The sequence below is a fragment of the Camellia sinensis genome, chromosome 4 (genome assembly GCF_055761805.1).
Source record: "Camellia sinensis isolate YWXY chromosome 4, ASM5576180v1, whole genome shotgun sequence".
Classification (NCBI taxonomy): Eukaryota; Viridiplantae; Streptophyta; class Magnoliopsida; order Ericales; family Theaceae; genus Camellia; species Camellia sinensis.
This window is the reverse complement of record NC_138964.1, coordinates 62,572,245-62,594,458: the sequence shown is the minus strand read 5'-3', so window position 1 is coordinate 62,594,458 and position 22,214 is coordinate 62,572,245. Positions and strand designations below refer to the sequence as shown.

Below are 22,214 nucleotides of genomic sequence, written 5' to 3'. Positions count from 1 at the left end.
GCCGCCATAGATGAGGTTCAGGACGAAAACCCCTGGTATTACGACATTTGAAACTTCTTGGAGAAGGAAATGTATCCACCGGAAGCAAACGCCAAGGATAAAAGGGCAATCAGAAGAATGGCTGTTCAGTTCATCATCTGCGGGGGTAAGCTATATAAGAGAGGTCATCTAGGAATGCATAAGCTGTGTGTAGAAGCTGAGGAATCAAAGCGCCTGATGGAGGCCATCCACGGAGGAGAATGTGGGGCACATATGAATGGGGTAATGCTAGCGCGGAAGATCCTCAGACAGGGTTACTACTGGTCCACCATAGAGGAGGATTGTATCGGCTTTGTTCGGCGATGCCACAAATGCCAGATCCATGCAAATCGCATGAACATTCCGCCATCGAAGCTGTACAATATGACTTCGCCATGGCCATTTTCAGTTTGGGGAATCGATGTGATCGGGGCTGTGACTCCGAAGGGGTCGAATGGGCATGAGTTCATCCTGGTCGCGATAGATTACTTTACGAAATGGGTCGAGGCCCAATCTTATGCGGTGTTGAAGGCTTCACATGTTGCGAAATTCATCAGAAACAACATCATCTGCCGCTATGGGGTCCCAAGCGAGATTATTTCAGACAATGGTTCCCATTTCAAGAAGGAGGTGATTGATTTGTTAAAGAAATACAATGTGGCTTTTCATAAGTCGTCCACATACCAGCTGCAGACCAACGGAGCAGTTGAGGCCGCTAACAAGAACATCAAGCACATACTGCAGAAGATGGTGGAAACCTACCGGGACTAGCCAGATAAGTTACCGTTTGCTCTGTGGGGCTACTGGACTTCAATTAGAACTTCTACTGGGGTGACTCCGTATTCATTAGTCTATGGGATGGAGGTCGTTCTACCTATCGAAATTAAGGTTCCGTCATTGCGAGTATTGGCTGAGTGTCAAATAGCCGAAGTAGATTGGCAGCAGAGCAGATTCGAGGAACTCATGCTCTTTGATGAGAGAAGACTAAAAGCATTGTACCATGTTCAAGGTTATCAGCGCAGAATTGCCCGGGCTTTCAACAAGAAGGTTAAGTCCAGGAATTTGAAAGAAGGAGATTTGGTACTCAAGGATAACCGAGCTCCCATCCATGACCCAAGGGGCAAGTTCAGACCCAATTGGACTAGTCCCTACATCATTAAGTCTATTTGGTCAGGTGGAGCTGTTGTTCTGATGGACCTAGATGGCCTAGAGTTCTCCCAACCGATCAACATGGACAAATTAAAGCAATATTACCCCTGAGAGGCTCGCTAGGCCGAAAACCCGAAAAGGCGACCTAGGCAAAAGTTAGAGCACGGAAAATTAGAAAATATAAAAACTGAGCTCACAAGGTTGAAAACCCGCAAAGGGTGGCCTTGGCAAAAGTTAGAGCGTAAAAGGAGAGCGAAAATACTCGAGTGAACCCAAGCCTGAACTACGTAAGACTTGATTCCCATCTTTGGGATACGTAGGCAGCTTCATCCTGAAGTTCAGCCATAAACTTTTCCCCGATCAACTTTGTCCATTTGATCGTCTTGGGCCATCTTTGTCTATTCAGCATCCAAGAGCTCAGTTATGATCTCCGGTGCAGTGCTTGGCAGACTAGGGGCAACTTTCCAGTTGCTGGGATTCGGGGTTTGTGCATCTCAGTGACAGATCCCAGGCGTGTCCAGTTCTGATCCATATCGAAAATATTTTTGAAAAGTTTTCATAAAAGTTGACTTTGTTCAAATTAATCTTTTTACAACTAAGACCATCTCTGGACCAAAACGGAAAATTTTCAGTACCACAACCTTCAAGTTCATTGATTTCAGTACAGAGTCCTCCTGCTCTTGCATACAAATTGAAGTTGCTTTTTTATTACATTCATAAGGAAAACTTGAAAGTACTAATAAAGCAATAAATCCGGGGCATAGTCAAGTCAAGTGTTCCTGCGCCCCCTCCCAGAGCTGGTCGAAGCCCCCGGTGCCAAGCTGGGCCCAATCTGCGCCTCCTCATTAAGCCAATCTATGCACTCATCAGACAAAGTACAACTGAAAGTAGGAGCGGGGGCCAGGAGTTCTCTTGTCCTCCACGCTGTGGCCTGCCGAACAAGCTGCGCACCTCGAAACGGAAAGGCAGCAAGATATTCTATCCCCTCTACGGGGCAAATCTGGTCATGGCCGAACTGGCGTCGGAACCGGAATAGGAAATAGAACACACAGTGAGTAAAGCCAATCAACTGAATCCCAATCTGTCGGGACATGCTGTAGCCCATTGCCGGTAGATTGAGCCAAGGGCACCGCCAGGCAATGACGTCGGCAGATAAATTGCACATCCAGTTGAACCACCAACCCTCATCAAGGGCGTCGACCAGACGTTGCCTGAAGAAGTAGCCGCGAGCTACGTATGCTGGGCAAGAGTCCACAACCTGCAACTTGCCCATCAACCACACCTAGGAAGGGATGAAAAATGAGAGAATGAAGAATAGAGAAATGTACGATGAGAGAAAAAGTGAGAAAAGGGTTTTGTGAGAAAACGAGTTTGAGGGTCGAGCGGCGTGAGTAGTACACATGTGAGATTGGGTGGGAAACTTTACCTACAGCAATATTGGATTCCCCGCAAATCTAGTCATCTCTCGACGATAAAAGGCGTCTAACCCCATCAACGTCTCAGCTAGAGTCATGACAACGCAACTCTTGCCCTCTTTCAAGCCCTGGGTAACCTCGATCAATCGATCGGAGCCTGAGACAAATAGAAAATGAGATAGCATGCACAAACATAGGGTGTGTCACCAGAAGCCTTGCCAATGATGGTTGTTGCGATCGCCGGCATCGGAAAACTGATAGATCAAACTGGGAATGTCCAGCATTCCGTCATAAATTAGAGACCGAGCGTCACGCATAGTGAGTCCACACATTCGCCCTAAGGTTTGGGCATGGCCAAAATTAAGATGGGGCAGGATCTCCTCGTCACGCTCAAATTCCAGTAAAACTCAGAAATCTTCAAAGGTAGGACACACTTCTTGCCCGCTAAAGCTAAAGACATGTGTCACCGGATTCCAAAACCATGCCGTCGCATGGAGAAATGGGAGGTGTAACGGGGTACGACCCAGAGTGAATAGTGCGTTTATGCCGAAACCCCGGAAATTCAGCTTTTCCGAGCCATCCAAGTTGTTAATCCAAGTTGTGAGATTTTGGGCAAGAAGCGCTTCCATTTGGGGCAAATCAGTGTTGAATTAGGAAGAACCACGAAACTGAGGCCTTTTTGTAGAAGATAAGGTTGAGTGAAGGACAGATGTCAGCATTCTGCTGATTTTGAAAATTCATGGCCGGCCGGCCAAATATAGTACCGACCGGCCACCACTTTTGGCCGATTGATCAAAGTTTCTGGCCGATGGCCATTTCTCAGAGCCGATGGCCTTTATCTCTAGCCGGTGGTCTTCCTCTTCGTTCTCTGAGCTGTTTATACTGAGGATTGGGGAATTTCACCACCTCCAATGCTCTCCGGTGATCGATTCTTGCGGAGTCACGCCTATTTGCTTATCGAGTTGTTGTACATTTGCTTATTGAGTTGTATGTCACTCTCTTCAAGTCTTTAATTTGCTTATCGAGTTGTACTCACGCTTGGTTGGTTATATCGAGTCTCTCTGTTTTGCTTATCAAGTTGTAAATGGGTTCACTACCTGATTATTACGATGTGAACACTCTATTTTCAAACGAATTTCATTCACATTGTTGAGATGCGATGCATAGAATGTACAAATACAACACCTTTTTGAACAAAATAGCAGTCTCATTCCCATCACATGCTTTGCAAAAATATGCAGTTTTGAGAAAAAGTAAAACCTGCCTGAGGCAGTGCAATGTGCTTAGACTACTAGTAAAAAGGAAAGTAAAGCAAAAAGAGAGTAGGGCAGCAAAGTATCAGAGTTGATACCGGTAACCCATCCCTTGAGGTCAATACATCTCTCGCGCCTTTGTTGGGATCCATTGTTTGGTGTGGCACCTCAAGTTTCTCAAGGCAGTGCAAGGAAGTACACCTTTGAAACGTTCGTAGACCTCTGAGTTGACCTCAAATTGTGTCTACTATGAGCAATGCTCCGTGCGTGCAAGGAGCATCCCCTCCCGTATCCTTTGTGTATCTTGTGAACTCCACAAATCACTTTAATTATAATGTATTGCAGTACTTTGTATTTCGACATCTTGGATAGCTTGCCTTTACCATACTTCAAGTTCCTTTCTATACACATTGCTTGCGTAGACCGCATGCTTTACTTACATGTGTTCAAGTTCCTTTTTATACACATTGCTTGCGTAGACCCTATGCTTTACTTACATGTGTTCAAGTTCCTTTCTGTACACATTGCTTGCGTAGACCGCATGCTTTACTTACATGTGTTCAAGTTCCTTTTTATACACATTGCTTGCGTAGACCGCATGCTTTACTTACATGTGTTCAAGTTCCTTTCTATACACATTGCTTGCGTAGACCGCACGCTTTACTTACATGTGTCCAATTTCAAGTCCCTTTTTATACACATTGCTTGCGTAGACCGCATGCTTTACTTATATGTATTCAATTTCAAGTTTCTATACACATTGCTTGCATAGACACGCATGCTTTACTTACATGTGTTCAATTTCAAGTTTCTATACACATTGCTTGCGTAGACACGCATGCTTTACTTACATGTGTTCAAATTTCTTCATACACATTGTGCACGTTATCACGTGTTCTTTACTTGCATGTGTTTGTGCCTTCACAGCATTGTTACGCGCCCCACTCGACTTGCGTTGTCACGCACTTTCGATTGCATTATTAGGCATGTTGCTAACAATATTGTACCTGTTAAGTTTGCTTTCTTTGCAGGCACGATATTGTATGTACGGTTCATTTGAGGCTGGTGCAACCAGACGAACCGGACAGGTACTGTATTCTCCGAGTGAGACGTATTGAGAATTGCATCCTTTTTGCATTGTAGTGTAGTTTGGTGTATGCTAGCTTAAAACTGTCGCATGTTATGCTTCGTTACAACTTTCTTTGCATGATCATAAGTTATGCTCGGCTTGGTGCATTGTCTTGCATTCTGCCCTTGCCCTCGGGCACATATCTTTATCTACAGCTTGTATGCCTTGTCTAAGTCTTCGGCCTGATCAAAAATGGGTCGTCTCTGGGCTTTGACAATCACTCCCATCATTGTTATGACTTTCGAGTTCTGTCAAAGAGGGGCAACTGTAGACACCCCATTTTTTACCGTCCTCAAGACTTGGACGTCACCGCTTGAACACTTGTGTTTTTGCTTCTGAGGGTAGAAAGTAGCTTGTTAGCTACCCCTGACACCCACCGGCCTTGGTTTGAGGCCACCGGCCATGTTTTGAGGCTACCAGCCATTGGTGAATTATACCATTGGCCGGTCGGCATTCAGTATGGCCGGCCGGCCATCTGTTTGGCCGGTGACCTCCTTTTCTGGCCGGTAGCACTTTTTTACCTTTTTTAGGCATGGTGCATGCCAGCTGTGCCAGCTGGAACACACCAAACCTGCCCCGGGGCATACATGTGACTGTTTTGCCCTTTTTGCACCCTTTTGGTCAAAGCTTCTTAAGGAAGCTTGACCCTTTGTCAAAGCTTCCTCAAGAAGCTTGCCAGCTGTCCTAGCTTCCTCAGGAAGCCTTGCCCCATTTGCCTCCTTTGACCCCTTTTTTGGTTTAGCTTCTTTGAGAAGCTTCAAACCTTTGTTTTGTCTATATATAGAGCCCCTCCTCCTCCTTTGTTGGGTTCAGCAAAAAAAAAAAAAAAACAGAGGGATATACATATATACATCTGAGATATACCTTCTCTCTCTATATCTCCCTCTCTCTCATCATTTGTGTGTGTTTGAGGGTCTTAAGGTGTATTTTATCCTTAGTTTTGCACACAAACACACACTACTATACCATACTTCGAATTTGAGAGGCTTTGAGGGTTTGTTCTTGAGGTTTTGGACTGGTTTTGATCAAAAGAAAAAGGCTGCACTTGCTGTTCATCAAGGGTTCTTCAAGGGTAACTCTTTTACTTTAGATTCCCCAATCTTGCACTAGATTTTTGCCTATCTTTCTCATTGTTTTAGACTTTGTGTATAACTGAAAAAAGTCTTGTATTTGCATGCTTAAGATACTTCATTAAGGTTGTTTTGGTGTTGGGGGTCGATCTCCCCCTCTTAGGCCTTGTTTGGCCCTTTTGGTGCTCTCTTTGCTAAGCTTTGGTTACCCTTGAGTATTAGCCTTCTCACCACTGAAATCCAGTGGATTTTCAGTGGTAAATAAGAGGTTTTGAGGTCTTGCATAGGGGAGGGACACCCCTCTCCCTTTATCTCTCTTTTGCCCTCATTTTTTGCTCATAAGGGTAGCATGTATGCTTGGTTGTATTTGGCCCCATTTCAGAAGTTTTTGGATGTTATTTGGTCACTTATTGCCTCTGTTTTTGGTCAGATTTGTGGTCCCTTACATGCATAGTATACTTGTCTTGCATTCCTCCATTTTGCCTAGAAGTAAGCCATGCATTTAGGCCATGATTCTTGCATGCTCTAGCTTAACTCCATGAAGGTCTTAGCATTATTTTGCCATGCTCAAGGACTGTTGGGGGCTGTTTTAGTCATATTTGCCATGTTTAGGGTAGCCTGTTTGCATTTTGGCTTGTGAGCCTTGAGCATGTGGGTCTCTAGCATGCTTAGCCTAGCTTATTCTCATGATTTGGAATCATTAGGGACCATGTTTCAGTCCATAAATCATGCTTGTATGCATACACTCATCATCTCTTTCATGCTTTAGGGGAGTTATTTTGTTGTGCCTTGAAATGAGCACTGTACATGCCTATGTGTTTTAGGCTTTGAATTGCCATAACAATGGGTTTTGGGACTTATTTTGGTACATTAAAACTCTGTTTTTGGTTGCATGATGCATGTCATGAGTGTTTGGGGTAGTTGTAGTAGAATGCTCCTTGTTTTGGGCCTATTAGTATGCATGTTTGCATGAACATTTATCCATCCTTTTTGGCATTTTTGGTTACTGTTTTGAAAGTGGGTTGAGGTCTGCCCTTTGTGTCTTAGGTCCACCATTGCATGATCATGTTGCATTGGTTTCATGTTTGCATTGTATCATACTTGCATGCTTGCATATTATTAGCTAGTTGCATTTCATGTCTTAGCTTACATGTTTGATTGCATTGCATTGCATCTTACATGCCTAGCATTGTACATTTTCATGTTTAGCTTGCATCACATTTGGCATGCTTTGCATCTTAGCCTCATGTTGCATCTTTGAGCCAAGTTTGTATACATACATTGCATTGTTTGGTTTGGGGTGTCAAACCAAACTTGAGGGGTGAGGAGTGTCTGTACTCCAAGTGACGAAACACATCTCAACCCTCGGTAGCCAATGCCCTTGACTTCAATATGATAGGGTGTAGGCACTCATCTCTTTTGTTGCATTCATTCACATTGAATTGCAAACTTGGCCTCTTAGGCCATCACGCGTCAAAATGCGCAATTGATGGCCCGAGGGTCGAGGGTCATGCTCCCTTGAGTCCCTTGCATGATAGGGAGTGTGTCCATGCTCACATTTGCTCAAAAAAATGCCATGTCATACACTGCTTGCCCTCTGCTGCTGTCAACTGCAGGTTCTGCAGGAAATTTTGGCCGGTCGGCTACCAGGAGTGCCGACCGACCAATAATTTGTGGCCGATAAGCTTGATCTGTGGCCGGTGACCATCCCCTTTGGCCAATGATGTCCCCACTCGGTCAGTGATGCTTCCCAATGTCCATATAAGCATCCTTGGGGCTTGTGCGAATTTTCAGAGGAGCAGGGCAGTGCAACCAGAGGCAACAGTGCTATGGCAACGAGTTTCCGGGCGAGATGAGTCAAGCATGCATTGTCCGCGCACCTTGAGGCAGGGCTGCGGCCACCTTTCTTCTGCATTTAATTTGTTAATTAATTAGAAATTTTTGTAATTAATTATTTAGCTTGAGATTTAATTAATTAGGTGGTTTGTAATATTTATTCGGACCCTCCGAGCGAGGGCAATTGTATAATAAGCGTGCGTGAGTGTGTGTATGTCTCCCAACCCCACGTCTTTCTTCCCTTTTATTTACTAGCTTTCGATGGTTAGCCTAGGGCATGTTTCAATTAGCATACAGTATGATAGCATGCGTGCATCCATACATTTGTCTTACATGCACCGGGCTCGGCGCATCATACTAACTGCATTTTTATTTCAATTCCAAAGCTGAATACATGTTAGTTGTAGCATCATCACATTCCATCTTAGAATAGCCGAGCCTATTGTAGTTGCATCTTGCATGTATTGCATTAGCCATCTTAACATGAGCTAGGATCATGCATTGATTACTAACTAGCTTTTGTTTTGGCTCGGAGTACTAGGTAAGCATTTACGCTTTAGCATACCGCATGCGTGTGAGTGTTGCCATAATAGCATGATTACCATGAGGCTAGCTGCTTATGTGATATAACTGCTTGAGTGCCTGTGGGTGGAGGTCGAATTACCTAAATTGGAATAATGCATTAAAACTATGAGTTTTAAGCCTACTAGATAGTAGCAAAACCATCTTTTCTAAAACCCACTTGAGGGTGGCAAAACCTGCATTTTAGCCTATTTACGAGTAGCAAACCATTTTCAAAACAAGCATGAAATGTTTTGTTCTAATTTAGGCGATTTGGTGTATACTTGTTTGCTGTGCGCATAACATAGTAATTCTAGGCTAATAACCGGAATCAGAACACATAACGTTTTCAAAAACGGATATCATGGTTAGTAGAGGCCGATCTTCGGATCGGGCGAGAGGGGGTGCTCATAGCTGACCTTCCCCAATCATACCCAAGCTCCCGAGCCGAGGCAACTTTGGTGATGACGGACATGTGGCCTTTGGCACCGAGTCAGGGTTTCCTAAATTCCCCATAAAAAATATTTAGGTGGCGACTCTGTATCTGGCAAAGCAGTCCATGTTTGGCACTTCTTTCAAAAAAATCTGTTTTCAAAAACGATTTGCCAGATCTAGACTCTTTGATGATTCATCAGTCTTGCATTGCACTCTGCGAGATTAGATACAGGACCGTGACACCAATTGAGTCCGAACTGTAGCATAAGGCCCGAGGGCGTGTCTACACCATGCAACTGTAGTTCCTATTACATCTTGAAGATCACACATTTCATGAGTAGAACGAAACAACGGCACGTTGACTGTTACATGGTTCATCCATACTTTCCAACACAAAGGTCCAAAGGTCACATGATGTGCCTTTGACTTGGGATCCCTTGATGCAATTTGGCCTTCTGCAACCACCAAGTTTGTTCCCTCCCAATGCAACAACTTGCATTTGACATTGTTTAAGCTCGACACGCCATTACTTTGATCCTACAAAAATTAAGAGTATATAAGTATACTGCATAACATTCATCCCATATTAGAACATTAACAATGCCAAAATACAACATGACAATAACATATAAGCTAGGTATCATACCAGCATGCAGTGTTTTACAAAGACTATATTTCTTGGAATTAAATGGCCATATAAATGATTAAGGCTTTATAATATCCAAGATGTCCTCTACTTCTTATAGACATTTGTTTAATATTGTCAACAATCAATTTTCTTTTAAGAAGTGAAAATTATTATGTTTTAACTCTAATTTTTATACGCAGTTTGACAATAAAATAAGGAAGTCAGACATATCCTTTGTGCTGCATAAACTCTAAACTTTTCACTATGGAAGTTAGACAGAGTTATTGATATTCAAATGAAAACTTCAAAGAAAGAAAAGGAATGCAACTGGCTTGTGGAAATCAATGGAAGAGAAGTAACAAGCATGAAATGAAGGAATATTATATAGAATGGAATCAAGAGCACACATCAATACTCTGAATAATTTTATGGACATATTTTCTGATTTTAGATATTGTCTGGTAGTCAAACATACTAAAACCATAAAGAAAAGCCTGAAAATCAGCTTCTTGCATAAGAAGGCATAGGGAAAAGCACATTTCATCTCTCATATTTCCTTTATAGATGTGCTAGCTTAAACTCAGAAACTGTCAAATAAATACGATGAATATCATATAACCTGAAATTGAATGATACCACAGTATTTGGTATAATATTTCGTATCATGAAATGATTCTTTAGCATTTAGGCATCATCTAGATTTATCTATCCACATCACTAAGCACAAGTTAAAAACATGAGAACTTCGGGAATGAATAGAAAAGACAGGATGTTGTTCTTATTTGCTATCATAAAAATAAACCTCCATATTACAAAAGCAACTTCAACATTAATATACCAAATAAATAAGTCATTGAATAATTATTTAGTTTTTTACTTGATCACAAGTTTACATTAACTACCACAATTCAGAAACTCATCATGATTAAGTTGAATCATCAAAAGCATCATCCTAATTGGTATTGTCCCACTCAAACAAACATTCATAGGGAACCCACAAAGTCCTTGTGGACAATTGAAATCCAGAGAGAGGTCAATTAATTATCTTTCCTCAAGAATTGTAAGCGTAAGCTTTGTGCACTAAACCAATTTCCATACTTGTAGCATGTTAAAAATGCGAGATGGTCCAAAGAAAGGGTGGTAGTTTAAGAAATTAGGCATTCAAGTCCTATCGCTTGTTCAACAAACAATTCAAATGGTTTTGTCCAATGTGTGTTGATGGGTATTATTTTTATTCTTTCTACCATTGTCTATTGTGTTATCATGGTTTTTACCATTTCTTGCTTTCCTCTTTCAATAATTATTCCATCCATCATACATAAAGATATTAATTTAAGAGGTTAAGACGTCTCTAAACCAATTACCATATCATAACAATTGAGACTTCTAAAAAGAGCATAACTTACCGTATTTAAACCAGTTGGAAGGTTTGCAATTGAAAAACCAGCACGTTTAGATATTTTCATAGCTTCAATGCTTTCTGTAACAGAACCAACTTTATTCACTTGAAAAACCATAAAAACACTTCATTATGCATATAGCTACCACATAATTCCAACAATTAAAGACATGAAGAGTAGATAAACTATATCTAAAAAGAAGAATAAGACAAAGTTCTTCAAAAATTCTAGGGACCCAAATGAATTACCAATTATTCTACACAATACTCATCTCATAGATTTTTCAAGGAACAAACAACACCTTGTGATTTATTACAAATATTTTTGTATATCAGTGGTTAACATTTTCATGACAACATACTTAAGCGTTATAATGTATCTTATATCTTTAGTTATGTAAGGTGCTCCAAATCTATGGGGTACAATGAAATTATGACACGTGTCAATCTCCTATATGCCTACCTGCTCTATAGGAATATCAAGGCATAATAATAACTTTAACCATGGTCTTCAATCATAAGGAGCATAAGTGATGTGGCGAGGCAAAATGTTTCCTAACCTTGGCCATTCTTTCATAGTGCTGCTAAGCACAACCCCCAATACACTTGCACCTTCCTAGGATTGAGAATGGAGCCCGAACAACCCAAAGTGCTCGGCATGCCTAGGCTTTGCACCTCAATGTCATGCTATGAACCAATGGGAACTTCTAGGTTTCTTGGTTTGGTGAGTAGAGTTCTAGGCCAGCCAAAGTGAACCATACCCTCAATTTTGTCAAGGACAGCAGATCGCATTATAGTCAACTATATAGAGGGGATCATGTTGTTCTTAGTAAAAGTGATGTGCTTGACACTTCCTTACTTTGTCAACCTATGAAGCACTAACACGCTCTCTTCTTCCCAAGTATTAGTTTCCCAGACTTCTAGCATATGGACAAGTTCTGGACAAGTGTCCAACATGTCAAAACACACATTTGAATCTTTATTTTTATTTTTTTTGGAATCTCCTATATGTCTTTGACATATTATGATATATCGGGGATGTGAAGTGAAGTTCCACATTGCATAGGTACTAAAGTAATGTGCCGTATAAAAGCATAATGGAACCCTCACCTTAATAGATGGTTTTTGGGGTTGAGTTCTATCCAAGACCGTGTAACATGTTATCAAAACCAGAGCACCCAATTTTCAAAGATTAATTAGGCAAAAAGTAATTAACCTAAGCATGAACCTTTTATTACTTAGTTCATTCTCAAAATCATGTTCCTTAACCAATTCTCATTAAGTTATCAAAATTTGACTTACCTTGTAAAACGCATTCGGAGACCAATATCTTATTAAACTTGAAAATGTACCCTATTTTCTGTTATTATTGAAACCTTGACTTAAAATGACAAAAGAAATGAATTTCTAGTGGAAATGACTTGCATTGAAAAACATGTCCAAGTTATTAGTTTTTACCAAAATCTCACCTTAAGTTTAACAACACTGAAATTCTCTCAAGTACAACACTCAACCTCACATGGAACACAACCCTAAGTAAATGAAAGTAAATACATCATAATACAAAAGAATAAAATACAACACTTACTTTACAGACCATAAAATAATTTACAACAGGATATATCTGAAATAAATAAGGCACATAGGCCCAATTATCTTATGGTCTATACTAACATGCTCAACAAGTCAACAACAAAAATAGTCTACTCGGCATTAGCACCTATAAGATAAGGGGTGAGCAAACCATACGCCAACAATTCGAAATCAATTTCACCAAATTCTCCTTTACAACCATTTTACCAAAATGCTCTTATGGTTAATAATATAGAATAATCTCTAAGTTAAAAATCACACTTTGTCTTTATAGATCAAAATTACCATTTTCTCCCTAAGGGTCCAATTTTTCCATTTTACTCATATTAACTTCATTAAATTAATCCTACGTGCTAAAATCAACCATTAGTTCATTTTTACCCAAAATATTGACTTTGCTCCTAATGACCTAAAATGCACCATTTTTTTCCTTTTTACACCAAAAGTCACCAAAAAATTGAAATAATAAAAGTATAAACTCAAGGTACAAAAATATCACATTAAATCCTTAACCTAGTAAAATTAGTAATAAAAAATAACCAAAAAAAAACATTTTAAATACCAAAACAACTCCAAGTCAAACCATCTTTTTAACAAGTCCATTTTTCATACTAAGCAAGGTAACTAAATCAATTTCTCCAAAATTCATAAACCTTATTAATAATCAATAATTATCCAAAGTTAGCTAATAAACATGAATTTTATAAAATTTACACTAATCTCTGTGCCTACTTCAAGTATATCTTTCTTGCAAGTTAAATTTAATAATACTAACTAAGAAACTAATATCTCCATCAAAATTCAGAACAAAGCAAAATTCAACTAGCAATTTGAAACAATTTCTGTAAGAATAGAGACATTCAAACCATCAAAACATGTTACATAACCAAATCAATAGAAATTTTCATTGACAAGCTAGCAATTCAAAATACCTCATAAGCTCCCATCTCTCTATAAATCGTTGCTGCTTGAGATTATAAAGTTGAAATGAAATTGCAATGGAGAAAAAATTAGCTTAATTGAATAGAAATCAAATCAAAATCAAAACCCTAGAAATCAAAATCAAAACTCTAGAAATCAAATCAAAATCAAATAGAGATGAGAGAGGAGAAACTAAATTAATCGAATAAGGGATGCAATTCAAGGCCTCACCGAATTAATTAAATAGAAAGCGGATGTAACGCCCTCAAAATAACAACATTAAACCCATCAGATAAGACATGCATTTACATATAAACTAACCACATTCCTTTATTCCTTAGAGTTCCATTACATAAGTATTACATGTTAACATCATAACAAAATGCCCTACGGGCTTACAGCTTTCCAAGTTAACACTTGGTTACAACAAAAGAGTACTAACTCATACACATTAAGCCCTTGGCTTGAAGTTACATGTAATACATCAAAAGTTAAACGACAAAAGTATGTCCGCCACTAGCCTCCCAGCTATGTCCTTGGAGGTGGCATGCTACCTGCACCTGAAAATGATATTCCCATATAGGGTGAGCCACAGCCCAGTAGAAATACACTAAACCAACCATGAACAATGACTAAAATATTAGCAATTGATAGATGGCCAACACTGATACAACCACATAAATCACATATTTATGTCATACAACTTATGAGTCTAAGTTACCTTTCATTTTCCCTTTTTCAACAGATAAGCATGCTAGCTCTATCATCATTTCCACAGATATGTATAAAAACTATATCTCACATTCAGATAAGCATAAAAGCTATATCCACATTCTCAACAGATATGTATAACCACAATATCCACAGATAAGCATATGAGCTATATCCACACATCACAAAGATAAGCATATAAGCTCTATCTTCACTTCTAGACAAGCATATGAGCTGTATCTGCGGAGTTCATCCCCTATCTTCTCCCAACACTAACCGGTTTAGAGGTACATCCCCTATCTTCCCCTAAACCGCGGAGTACATCCCATATCTCCTCCTCTACACATAACGTATATAAACACATTGGTTCTATATACAATCACCCAATACATACAGTTAATGTATTCTATCAACCGTCAAGTTCCATGACACATTTCATTGATTAGTTTCAGTTTACCTAATCATCATGCATTGTCTACAACAATCACGACTATCCTCCACCGATAGCCCAAAGCAGTTATTTCTAAACAGAAAATAAACGCACAATGGATATTCAATCAACATTTCATTTCTTCATTCTTCTTAATTAATTATCCCAATTAATTAAACAATGTAATTAGGTCAATTCCCATAATTAACATTTCAACCCTTAGGTCCCATTTTCATCAATGATTCAACAATCATTCCATTTTTCTATGCCAAACATGCATCTAGGTTTATTATGAATTAAAACCCCAACTTTTGTAAAATTGCACAAAAGCCCCAAACTTTCACAAAATTACCAAACCAAGCCCAACATCTCAAAATACCAAAATTTAAAGACAAAATCCATAGAGAGGAGTAGGATATCCCTACCTTGAAGTCTAAGCCAAAAAGGAGATGAAGACTCGAAGATCAACTTGCTCCAAATCCAAACTTTTTCAGATTAAATCGAAGCTCTCAACACCCTCTATCTTTTTAACAAAGACCCTAGGCTAGATTCACACCCTAGGGAGATCAAATCTTAGAGAGAGTGCAAGTTTAGAGAGAGAGGGTGTCGGATTTAGGTTTTGCTCAAAGAAAGGAACTGAAAAAGTGATGTTTAAGACACTACTGTCCGCTGATATAAAACACGCTCGCTCGAGCGAAGACTTGGTCGCTCGAGCGACCAGACACAGAAAACTGTCGCTCGAGCCAAGAAGTTCTCGATCGAGCGAAGAAAAACCCAGACCGCTCGAGCGAAGGAAGCTCGCTTGAGCCAAGAAAGACAGCTCTCAGGTCCAGAACCAGGTGCAACCGCTCGCTCGAGCGAGCCACTCTGGCTCGACCCACCAAACACGAACCCCACTCTCGCTCGAGCGACCAACTCCTCGCTCGAGCGAAGGTCCAAAATTCTGGGCAGCAACACTAGGCTCCCAAACACAACCAACCTGTAACAAACCTGCCCAACACACCCTATAACTCATTATACAAAGTAAAGAGGATACAAACACGATAATAAACAACTACCAACATCCACGGACACATGTCCGGATCACTGTACAACAAGGGTAAACCCGGGATCGCTATAACCTCCCCCCCCTTAAAGAATTTCGCCCCTGAAATTAAGCACAAGTTTTCAAAAACAAGTTTTCCTTCATTTTAAACAATGTTACACTTGAACATTCAACAATTTGACCCATTACCGGTCATCACATCCCTTTAACAAGAGACATATCACAATATGTAAACAACATATGTACTTTCAACATGCATCAACATTATGCATTAATTTTCCAATTTCAACAATACATTCAACACATATAGTGTCACAATCAACTTCCATATGAGGCAAGTTCCCAAACATACTTCCACTAAACCAAAACATTTTCAATGTTTCACAACTTAAGACATATATAAAAGCTCTTAAGTTCAACAAAATGTAAAATTTAAATACAAGATCACATATCAACAAACAAGTCCGGATATTTCTCTCGAACTTCCAACTCACGTTCCCAAGTGGCTTCCTCCACTCCGTGATGTTTCCACAAGACTTTCACCAAAGGAATGGTCTTGCCACGCAGGACCTGATCCCGCCTATCCAAGACCCGAACCGGTCTCTCCTCATACGAGGCATCCTCATCTACCTCTAAATCAGTCCAATCCAACACATGTGATGGATCTGGCTCATACTTCCGAAGCATACTCACATGAAACACGTCATGCACTCCGGACAACTGCGGCGGTAAGGCTAACCGATAAGCAACCTCGCCAATCCTCTCAAGGATCTCAAAAGGACCAATAAACCGAGGGGATAACTTCCCACTCTTCCCAAACCTCATCAAACCTCGCCTAGGTGATATCTTCAGAAAGACATGATCACCCACCTCAAACGCCAAAGGCCTCCTCCTACGGTCGGCATAACTCTTTTGTCGACTCTGGGCTGTAACAAGCCTCCTACGGATAAGCTCAACTTTCTCCGTCGTCTCCCTAACCAACTCCGGACCCAACAAAGGTGCATCACCCACCTCGGCCCAACAAACTGGAGACCTACACGGTCGGCCATACAAGGCCTCAAACGGTGCCATACCGATGCTAGACTGAAAACTGTTGTTGTAGGCAAACTCTGCCAATGGCAAGTGCCTCTCCCACGTCCCACTGAAGTCCAGGACACAACCCCGAAGCATATCCTCGAGGATCTGAATAGTACGCTCGGACTGCCCGTCAGTCTGAGGATGATAGGTCGTACTAAAGGTCAACTTAGTGCCCAAGGCACTCTGCAAACTCTGCCACAACCTAGCAGTAAAACGAGGATCTCTATCTTAGACGATCGTCACTGGGACCCCGTGCAATCTCACTACGTCCCGAACATACAAGTCGGCAAGATGATCTACCGAATCTCTCACGCGCATAGGAATAAAGTGCGCCGACTTAGTCAACCGGTCTACAACCACCCAAATAGCATCACTACCCCGCTGAGTCCTCGGAAGACCTACAACGAAGTCCATAGTGACATGCTCCCACTTCCACTGGGCAATAGGCAAGGGTTGCAACAAACCCGCTGGCCTCTGATGCTCGGCCTTCACTTGCTGGCAAGTAAGGCATTTCGATACGAAAACAGCCACATCTCTTTTCATACCCCGCCACCAAAACTGGCGACCCAAATCCTGATACATCTTAGTACCTCCCGGATGCACCGCAAGGCGCGAATGGTGAAACTCTCGGAGTACTTCCTCTCGGCAAGACTCCGGTACAAACAAACGGTCTCGGTATCTCACACTCAGGTCGGAATACACCGTCAAACCCTTCTCAACTTTCCCACTGGAGATCTTCTCTCGGAGTGATTCTACCTCAAGGTCACCTTTCTGTGCCTCTAACACTCTAATCACAAGTGTAGGCTGCGCAACAACAGAAAACAAGGCCGCAGCCTCAACAGATTCGCCCAGTAGCAAATCAAACTCGCCAAGCGTTCCCAACATCTCCCATTCCCGGATGGCTATACAAGCTACATCACTAATAGATTTCCTACTAAGGGCATCGGCCACAACATTGGCCTTCCCCGGATGATAGTGCAACTCAAAATCATAATCCTCGATGAACTCCATCCACCTCCTCTGCCTCAAATTCAAGTCTCTCTGTGTAAACAGATACTACAAACTCTTGTGGTCCGAGAACACCTCGAACTTCTCACCATAAAGGTAGTGCCTCCAGATTTTCAAGGCAAAGATCACTGCTGCTAACTCTAGGTCGTGGGTGGGGTAATTCTTCTCGTGTATTTTCAACTGACATGAGCCATAAGCTACCACTTTCCCTTCTTGCATTAACACACAACCCAAACCCTCTCGTGAGGCATCACAATAAACCGCATAACCCAACCCTCTCTCCGAAATAATCAACACCGGAGCGGTGGTCAATCTAACTTTCAACTCTTGGAACGACTTTTCACAAGTTTCACTCCACACAAACTTGACTCCCTTCCGAGTCAGTCTAGTCAACGGTGACGCTAACCTAGAGAAATCTTTCACAAACCGACGGTAATACCCAGCTAATCCCAGAAAACTGCGGATCTCAAACACACTCTTAGGCTGTGCCCAATCTTGCACTGCCTCAACCTTGGATGTATCAACAGACACCCCTTCCCCGGATACCACGTGGCCTAAGAATTTGACTTCCCTCAGCCAGAACTCACACTTCCCAAACTTGGCATACAGCCTATGGGCTCTAAGCAACTCAAGCACCACTCTCAAGTGTGCCTCGTGCTCCTCCTCTGAAGGTGAATAGATAAGGATGTCGTCCACGAAGACGACCACAAATTGGTCTAAGAACTCCCGGAAAATCCGGTTCATCAAGTCCATAAAGACTTCCGGTGCATTGGTAAGCCCAAATGGCATCACCAGAAACTCATAATGGCCATACCGCGTACGGAATGCCGTCTTCGGAATATCCTCTTCCCTGACCCTCAACTGGTGGTAACCCGATCTCAAGTCTATCTTAGAGAAACAACGGGAACCCTTCAACTGGTCAAACAAATCATCTATACGGGGCATAGGATACTTATTCTTAACCGTAGCCCGATTCAACTTCCGATAGTCAATACACAATCTCAAGGCACCATCTTTCTTTTTAACAAAGAGGGCCGGTGCCCCCAACGGCGAAACACTAGGGCGAACAAAACCCTTATCTAGCAACCAACTCTGCTGGAGCAAAACGGTAAGGTGCCATAGAAATCGGCGCCGTACCAGGCACTAAATCAAAAGAGAACTCTATCTCTCGGTGAGGTGGCAAACTAACAAGATCTTCGGGAAAGACATCCGAATACTCACAAACCACCCTCGGCAATATAACCTGGGTCTCACCACTCTCACCACTCTCAAAGCTAGCAAGTAGACTACTAAGTTCACTTCGCCCTCGCGAATCATACCCCGGTGGCAAAACACTACCAACCCGGTCTCCCAAGAAATGGAACCACTCCCCGCTCAAGGTACATAACGTGACCCTCTGGCGGTAGCAATCAATAACAGCCCGGTATGACGATAACCAGTCCATACCCAAAATAACATCAAAACCCTTCATGGGCATGACAACAAACGGAAAAGGAAGCCTATAATCGGCGACCTCTATATCACATCCTCTAACACCCTGTTTCAGGATCAACTCACCACCCAAAGGCGATACCACACAAATAGGAGATGCTAACTGTGCTAACTCCAATTCCAAAACCGATGCAAATGCAGCAGATACAAAAGAATGAGATGCACCCGTGTCTATCAACACACTAGCAACCGAGTTGCAAAACAGAAAAGTACCTCTCACTACTGATGAGCCGGTACTAAATCCTGCGCGGTAACAGCATACACGCGCCCCGTAGGCCCCTGGTCTACCTGCTCACCTCTCGGAGCAAAAGACTGCTGCACAGACTGGGACGACGAAGCTCCCGGATTGGCCCTCGAGGCCTGCACAGACTGAGATGGCTGAAAACCTTGCGTCTGCCTAGAACCAGACGCTCCCGAAGTGGCACTCAACTGTGGGCAAAACCTCTTCAGGTGCCCAGGCTGTCCACACTGATAACAAGTCAAGGGCTGCCCCCTGCCCAAACTCTGACTCTGCGGTCTAGCTGAAGAAGAAGCAGCTTTCTGACCCCCACCCTTCTGCGGGCAAACAGAAACCTTGTGACCCAGCTGGCCACACTTGTAACAAGTAAATTCCCCCTGACCACCTCTCCCGGAGCCTGCACTCGGCACTGGGAAGGTCGACCTAGCAACACCACCCTGCGACTGCTGAGGGTTAGAACCCCTCTGCCTCCTGCCATCACTCTGACTATCCTGGCTCCTCTTGGAGCCTCTCTGCCCCTCATCCTCCTCCTACATCATGAGCTCCATATGAGCTGCAGCATCTACCAGGTGCCTATACTCTCGGATATAAGACCCACCAACTCTCAACTTGAGGCCCCGCCTCAACTTCCGCTCAAACTCATAGCAACGACGTTCCTCAGACGCCACCAGTTCAGGTGCAAACCTGGACAGACTGGTAAAAGTAGCCTCAAACTCGGCCACTGACAAGCCCTGTTGATTAAGCCGGCTAAACTGATCCCTCAGCTTCTCCCTAGCTGCTGCAGACAAAAACCTCTCCTGAAAAGCATTCACAAATGCCTCCCAAGTACCACCAACACGAGACTTCTCGTACTTCCACCATTGACCCGCATCTCCCTTCAGCTGGAAGGATGCCAAGGTCACTTTCAGTGCTCCGTCCTCGATGCCAAGCATCTCGAACGTCTTACTCATTTGCTCTAACCACTCATCAGCCTTCAGTGGCTCCTTCGGATCCCCGACAAACTCATCCGGATTAGACCGGAAAAACTCCCTCTTCAAGAAAGAAGGCCCTGTCTCAGCTACCTGATTCCCAACTCTAAGAATACCCAAAGCTCCTGCTATCTCTCTGGCCAAGGCACCCATGGCCTGCTGACCCACTGGCTCGGCCACATTGGCCTGCCCAACTCCCTCTTGCACTGCCGGAATCTCACCCGGTAACGGTACTTCCTGCCTCGCAGGTCTACCACGCCTAGCTCCTCTTCCTCGTCCTGACATCCTAATAAAGGCAACACAGAACGTTAGCACATTCACAAATGTGCCGAAACTAAACACTCACGTCCTAATGCATGGACGATTGTAATTCACTCCACATAAACACATAAACACATAAGCACTTACGAATTTCATTTCCGGATAATGATAGTCCCGAGACGTTACTAGAGTTCCGGTTAGAAACAGCATTGATCAAGTGCCTTTCCAACAAGACTCCCAGAAACTCAAGGATCCAATCAACATCCTAGAAATTAAATCCCATACCCACATAATCACATAAGCATGTTATCAATTTACTCTTTTGTTGTAACCAAGTGTTAACTTGGAAAGCTGTAAGCCCGTAGGGCATTTTGTTATGATGTTAACATGTAATACTTATGTAATGGAACTCTAAGGAATAAAGGAATGTGGTTAGTTTATATGTAAATGCATGTCTTATCTGATGGGTTTAATGTTGTTATTTTGAGGGTGTTACAGCGAAAAAAATAGATATGCAAGCAACAATATATACCAAATTAATCAAATGGAAACTGAATAAGTTAGAAACTCACAAAGAAAATCAAATTCGTGGAAGGGGCTCAGAATTAGAATCGAACTCCAAGCTTGAAATTAGAATCAAATGCCAAGCTCAGAATCAATCGATTGGTGCTCGTGTAACTAACAACATTGTGGCTTGGAATCAATCGATTGGTACTCGTGTAACTAACATCATCGTAGGGGCAATGGCTAGTGGTGGTCAGTGGTGGTGCTCGTGTGTTTGTGTGAGATGTCGATTGAGAGAGAGAGAGAGAGAGAGAGAGAGACGTATATACAAGAATGGAAAAAATGTGTAAGCTATAAATTGTTAAAACTCTGATAAAAAAAATTGTTATTTTAAAACCGATTGGTAATAAATTTGTTAAAAAAATGACAATATTAATAAATAAAAAATCCGGGATGCAAAGAATGTGTAATTATAACAATATTAATAAATAAATAAATAATTTGGAGTAGAAAATCTTAGACAAAAAGATTTAAGTATAAGTTTATAAATTATTTTTATATTAAAAATTTCTAGATTATAAATAGAATATCTAGTTTATTGGGAAAAAAAATCTCATATCTATTAGAAATTTATAAATATTTAAAAACATCTAGAATTTTTTTATTATCATTTATAATTAAAATATAATTTCTCTAGAGAATGAGAGGGAGTGTGGCATAAGTTTTTATATAATTTTTTTTTTACTTTTTAAATTAAAATAATTTACATATACTTAGAAGGAAAATATTTTTAAATTTCCTAAAAAAAATCACTAAATTCAAAAAAAATATAAAATTTAATATTTTACAACATGAAATATATGTTGTCTTAAGTGCAAATATTTTATAACATATTTTTGTATGCCATGAAAATATACATTTTTCACGGCATACTTTTTCATGCCATAAAAAAATCAAATTGATTTTTTTTTTTTTTTTTTTTGGTAGAAGTTTTCACGACCTTTATTAGCATGTCGTGTAAAGTTATAATATTTTACAACATGAACTATATGCGGTCTTAAGTGCAAATATTTT

General features: G+C 41.5%; 1 long non-coding RNA gene across 2 annotated transcripts; it reads right to left on the bottom strand.

Moving 5' to 3' along the window:
* Positions 1-8,667: 8,667 nt before the first annotated feature.
* LOC114317205 (uncharacterized) lies at positions 8,668-21,452 on the bottom strand. Of its 2 annotated transcripts, none has more exons than XR_014365635.1 (3): positions 21,209-21,452; positions 10,901-10,974; positions 8,668-9,403 (listed from the first exon to the last, which is right to left on the bottom strand). It is a non-coding gene; the product is annotated as an uncharacterized LOC114317205 (long non-coding RNA). The 2 variants fall into 2 exon arrangements; XR_014365636.1 differs by lacking the exon at positions 21,209-21,452 and adding an exon at positions 13,419-13,453.
* Positions 21,453-22,214: the final 762 nt, after the last annotated feature.